The sequence below is a fragment of the Malus domestica genome, chromosome 06 (genome assembly GCF_042453785.1).
Source record: "Malus domestica chromosome 06, GDT2T_hap1".
NCBI lineage: Eukaryota > Viridiplantae > Streptophyta > Magnoliopsida > Rosales > Rosaceae > Malus > Malus domestica.
Window position 1 is genome coordinate 6,786,278 of NC_091666.1, and position 6,723 is coordinate 6,793,000.

The 6,723-nt window shown below is 35.2% G+C and overlaps 1 long non-coding RNA gene across 1 annotated transcript; it reads right to left on the reverse strand.

Annotated features, from left to right (window-relative positions):
- Window positions 1-3,294: 3,294 nt before the first annotated feature.
- LOC139196994 (uncharacterized) lies at window positions 3,295-6,508 on the reverse strand. Its single transcript, XR_011581936.1, has 2 exons — window positions 6,369-6,508; window positions 3,295-3,621 (listed from the first exon to the last, which is right to left on the reverse strand). It is a non-coding gene; the product is annotated as an uncharacterized lncRNA (long non-coding RNA).
- Between the last annotated feature and the right edge of the window lie 215 nt (window positions 6,509-6,723).

Consider the following 6,723-nt stretch of genomic DNA (forward strand, 5'->3'; position numbering starts at 1 on the left):
TATGTATTGCAAATACATAATTTTAGTCCTTTATGATTTGAATCAATCAATTAATTTTATCCTTCATGTTTTTCCTTGCACATCAATTTCGTCTTTGCCATCTAATTTCATTAGAAATTCTGTTAGTATACTGATGTGACAACCATGTGGAACATGATAATAAATAAGAATATATTATACGGTTGCCACATCAACACACTAACGGAATTTCTAACGTAACTTAACGACAAAAATGAAATTAATGTGTAAGGCAAAACATAGAGGATGAAACTGATTGATTCAAAACATAAAGGACCAAAATTATGTATTTGCAATAACTAAAGAATTATTTGTGATAAAAATCCAGGAAAATTATGGTGTATTTAAAAGCTCTGTCGTCTAATGCATTTTTATTTCCGTGTTTCAGTCCCTCTTAACCTTTTTTATTTGGACTCGGCAAAAGTATTGTACTTTATCCTTGTTGATGCACTCTGACCCCTCCACTATGCAGACCCCACCAAACAAAAGAGCTCCTTTCTTTCTTTCTTGTTTTCCAACACCACTTTTTGGTCTCTACTCATAACTCAAATCAGTTTTAAGTCGTATTATGCTGTGTTTTTAGACCAGGAAGCCACTTTACATCTTTATGCTGCTGGGTCGGTAGTCTATCGATATTTGTTGAATATTGACGATAGTGGCGAAGTTAGGAATTGTAGAGGCAGGGTTGAAACTTAAAAGGGTAAAAAGTTCTTAAAAAATGTGGACAACCAAATCATAAACATCAAAATAATCATTCTAAGACATGTTTACAAATCCGTAATTGGGTAATACTGCAATTAATACATCTCAAACACAAACACAAATAATGACAACCCCCAACCAAAAGAACAAGACCATGAAAAACATAAAAAAAAAAGAGACATAAGACTAAATTCATTAGATTGTAAAGGGTAACTGTAAAGAATAAAGGGAATGCATGTAAAATCACGATGTGAATTTTCATGAAATGCTAGCGCTAGCAGACTCCAGACTATTGACATGCCCTCGGAACACTTGAGAAGCTGGAAGTTTTATCAATCTCAAAACTGGCTCAGCTGATAGCTCCACGTACAACCCATTTTCTCTGACCACAAACTCTCGCTCCACCTCATATCTCTTCCCCTCATCCAATCAGTCACAGTCGCAGGAATACATGAGAAGTGAGAGAAGAATATCATGGTGTTGTGGGGGTAAAAATTTAGAAAATAGAACAGTTTCGTGCAAGTTCAGAGGCATCAAAAGGGTGGATTCTTGCTCTTAGGATCGATCTTCAACAACCGCAGGTGCAACCGCACCTCCTTGCTCCTATATGGCTTCGTCATTTTGAACAGAAGTAATTACACACACCTGTTTTAATTTTTATCATATTGAAAAAAATTTAACTGATCAATGAAGAAAATTAAAAGAATATGTATGACGAGCTAAAATATGTGTGTTTATCACTAAAACTTTGATTATCTTGAGGAAAACTACTCTTATTTTCTAAAACCAATTAATATATCACTGATAAAAAGATATTAAAGAAACCAAACTTCAGTAGCGTTGGCCTTAATGAATGATTGATGTTCGAGCTCCCGAAAAGTTGTGCTAAGTTCAACAAAATGAATTGATCAGTTTTTGATGTGGGAATTGGTTTTTCATGTGATCTTATATGGGATCACTCGTGAAAGAGTGTGTTAGAGAATAGTGTCAAATCATAAAAATACAAAAATAATGAACAACTTATTTGTGGGAGATTCACTTAGTAATAGGTGATTAAATTGACACATTATTGAAAAAGTTGGTGGTGGATCATATTAAGCTTGAAAAGTCTGACATGGTATTGGCACGAATTTTGATTGTGGGTCCTGTCAGTCCTTGTCGTACTGTGCCCAATTTACTTGGTTTAATGTAACATCATGCTTTCATCCTTAACAATGTGAAGTTTATTGAACATTAAGAGGCGTGTTGAATGTAAGTCTCCCATCAAAAACTTAAGAAAATGAAGTACAATATATAAATTTATGGTTGTGTGAAACAATCAGACCTGCTGTTTTGTACAAGTGACAAGATGTGAAGTTTATTGAACATTAAGATGCATGTTGAATATAAGTCTCACATAAAACACTTAAGAAAATAAAGTACAATATATAAATTTATGGTTGTGTAAAATGGACCAGGATCCTCTCCTGAGCAGATGGAGAGGATCCTCCTGACCAGGCCCATCGGGCCGTTCATTTTTTATCCAACGGCTACAAACAGGAGTCTCCTCTAAAAGTTATAATAATTATAGTCGTTGGATAAAAAATGAACGGTCCGATGGGCCTGGTCAGGAGGATCATCTCCATCTGTTCAGGAGATGATCCTAATCCGTGTAAAATCATCAAACCTGCTGTTTTGTACAAGTGACAAGATTCTAGTTGGGAAACAATATCAATGTGGTTAAAAGTGAGTTTGTGGCCCGTCTCTCTCTAAGTTTCTGACAACTATTAATAAGTTCTAGCACTACAAGAAACTGACAACAGCCTTAGTTGCAGAGAATGAGGTGGATAACAACCTATTAGTAGGTAATGGGATTATTAGTCACTAATAAGCTTTTTTATCTCTACTAATTAATAAAACCCTATTTGCCAACCAAAGTGGGTGAAATGACAAATTAATCTTCTATCACACAAAAAAAATGATGTTAAAATACCTCCAATATTATAAAAAATAAAAAAAAATAAAAAATAAAGCCTCAACATTCTCTCTCTCCTTATCATTTTCTAAAAAAATGTATTCATACATACAAAGTGTGTAAGCAAATGCTAGTAAGTCTTTCATATAAAGATGTAGTTAAACACATTATTTCTTTGTTTCAGTCCTTTTAACTTTGCCAGGACAAAAAATGGTGTGTTCCTTGTTGATGCACACTCAACATGTAAAAGCTCTTTGCTCGTACCCATCCTTGTTTCAGTCCTTTGAACTTTATTATTTGAACTTGTAAAAAATGTCGATTCTTTGTTGATGTACTCTGACCCTCTTCTTTTGCATTTCGCCCACTAATTAAACAAAAGAGTACCTATATATTCTTTTTGTTCACTTCTCTCCCCCTTTTGGTCTCTACTCATTAACTCAGTTAATTAGCTTAATTAAGGTCTATTTTGTACATGTTTGGATGGACTTTTAGTAACCTTTATAATTACGGCTGGTCGGTGGTACCCGGTAGTATATCTTTTTTTTTTTAATACTAAAACGATAGGAACCCTAGCCCTTTTTCCATACCCGTATTATTTCTTAATTTATCACTCAAAGTAATTTGCTTAATTTATCACTCAGTATGATCCAGTATATAATAAGAAAGCTCTAATTAACAGGGGCACAAGGCAAACATGTTTAATATTTTAATCAGAGGTAGATATCTCATATCTCACTGTAGCTAACACGGCCGGATTGTGTTGAAATCCCACATCCAAGATGGAGTAAAGATATTGGATTCGATATTTATATGTTTATTGCCTTTCCTTGTCATCTTTGTGGAGTGAGAAAGTGAAGGGCATAATTCCCATCGCATCATCAAAAAAGGCTTTACGTGCGTGGAGTCAACTTTAGCTATGAGAGCGACCAACAACATGTGAGAAATTCCTGCACCAGTTAATGATCGATCAGAGTAAAGTGAAGGGACAAAAGCCACAAATTACTAGCACGAGGACCGCGTGAGAGCATTTCATACCACCATTTCCAGGGAAAAAGAAGGAGAAAAAGAAAATTTGATTTCGTACTCACTAGTTCGCTTATTTTACAAAGACGTGTGTACCTAACGCGTACCGTCTTATAAAATAAGGGAGAGTATCTTCTAGGATAGAGTAAAACTAGGTATTAGTACTAATATACGTTTATAATGTGTGAATTTATAAATCTTATATAATGTGACTAACATATGTGTTACAATGTGTGGATTAGTAAAACTACATATTATAGTGTTACTGTCACGCACAAGAATTTCTCATACATTTTGATCTAAAATCATAATATAATTCAAGATTCAGAAATTAGAAAACTAGATTTTAATCCTTAAAATAAGATGAAATTTAGAAATATGTCTCATACAAGATTAAAATTTGATTTTAGTCTCTAGACTCTATATAATGTCAACATATGCATTCAATGTCTTTTTTTATTTATAATTTTATGGTGTCCTTGAATTAAATTATATGAAAAATATTGTAAATTTTATTACTGATTTGAATTCAAAAGAATTAGCTTTTATTTGTTGACATTTTGCATCTCCAATTTATGGTAAGTATCTTATACAAGAAAATATTTTTGATAAAGACTTTTTGGTTCACTTATTTTTTACATATTTTCTTATGTGCCACTAGTTTATTACAATATTTAGGTACGGACATTTTCAGTACACTAGTATAATATAGTATGTTTAGGTACGGATATTTTGGTACACTAGTTTGTTATAATTTATTTAGATACGGACATTTCAGTACACTAGTTTAGTATAATATGTTTACATACGGACTCTTCAATACACTTATGTTTTTGCATATTTTCTTATGTGCTACTAATTCATTTTAATATATTTAGGTATGCACGTTTCAGTACACTAGCTCAATAAAATATATTATGGTACGAATATTTAGGTACATTAATTAGAGAAATTAAAAAAATTTAATGTCACTCCCCGATCCGGACATTCGTCCAGGATCAACACGTGACGTCACCAATTGCATGTATATCTAACATACCTCACCTTTGGGATATGTACAAAGCACAACTAACGATCCAACTGCGTAGTAATTTTTTTTGTACACTTTATGGCTACATCTAACCTCCTTGTTAGACTGCCTACGTACCTTAAACAGGGATCAAGGCATTCGTAGTTCGTCATTCGTCGAACTCTAATCTTTTCGTAAAATACTTCTAGCAGAAATCATGGAGTACCACACTACACATCAACCTTACACCAAACAATAAGGTAAGCCATCTTCACACATATGCTTCCCAATTCATCCATCATATAAACCACTATATTTCACATAATACCTCAATTCATGGTATGCAACATCTCAAAGAACAGTCAACAAAGCACAGTGTTATTCTCTAGCCACATTGGTTAACAAGTCTAATCATAATGACAACAATCACAACCAACATCAATCAATAACACATATCATAGACAAAAATCCAGGGCTAGAGCGACACAGTTCGACTGAAGCCTACATCTCTGAAGCTGAAATCAAATCCAAGGAACCAACACGTCACATGGATACAATTCTGAACCATCACTCAATGGAATTGCGGAGTAGAAGGGATTCCGGACCATCACTCAACGGAATTGCGGAGTAGAAGGGATTCTGGACCATCACTCAACCGAATTGCGGAGTAGAAGGGATTCTGGACCATCACTCAACGAAATCCATGTGGATATAGTACCTACCGAATGTACCAGGTATATCTAAACTGCATCATCCCTATAAATTACAACGTAATCACATACATAATACTTCTAATAAGATTCCAGGTTCATATCATCATAAAAACAATCATACACGTCATACAAACCACATTTCATAAACGTTTCCAAGTTATAGTCGAATCACAATTAATAAACCTAGATCGATGGCTAAGAATAAAAATAACAATTTAATAGAAATCACATTTAATAAACAAGTATAACTCAATATGGCACCATTAGTACATAAAACGAGACACACGTCATCACGATAAGCCCATTAAGCTCCATGAAATCTCAACAGCACTCTAAGCTAAATGGCACGCTAGAATAATTCGTCTAGTTGACTAAAATGTCAACTGTCAATCAAGGTAGAGGGTTGGGTCCACAACCCTAGTAATCTAATCCGGAAGATTCGCCTATCAGATTTATGATCCGTAAATTCCCAAGGGTCTTTTTAATTTCCTAGAACAATATCTTAAAATTTCGGAAGGATCCAACAGTCGGATCTCCGCCAATTGCTAAAATTACGTGGCGCCACCGTTTAATTTTACAACTTAAGAAATCAATCCAGGAAAATCTGTAAGCAAGATTCCTAATCTTTCAGTTCCTAATATCCTCAAATATTATGTACTATTACGTATTTAAGTTTGGTGCTGATCCAACAGTCGGATTGTCAATTCATATAATGCCCAAGTGGCGGTCTATATCAAAACTAAAGTCATACGATGAGATTTCATCAATCGAACATCACATATGGAATCAGGGTATCCAAATCAGTGTAGGAAAGGCAGGTGGGGTCTTAGCCCATGCCCCGCCACACGGGGCGGCCGACCGCCCCGACTCGCTGGAAAATTCAACTATTTCAAAAAATTACCAAATTTTACAAGAATGTAGATCTCAATGAGAGGAGAAATTTTCATACCTGGGCAAAAGTTCAATTCTGCAGTGAAACGCCTGAAATCAGTCTTCATCCGCGGGAACCCTAGAATTGGGTGTTCCTTGATTCGTCCTCAAATCGACTCCGACGTTCCAACCAATGATTGGGCATTGTTCCCGAGCTCAAGGGAGGTATTTTGATGGTGAGGATCAATGGGGAGGGTTGCAGAAAACGGTGAATCGCCTCTGGGTGCCTTCGAAGCTAACGACTTCTGTTCTACCAAATCTGAGCCCAACAACTCCATTTTTTGGATGAGAATTAAAGGTGAGACAATGATGAGACATTTCCAGGTGGTGGCTTGGCTTAGTTCGCTGGCATTTGGCCGGAGGAACCAACGGTT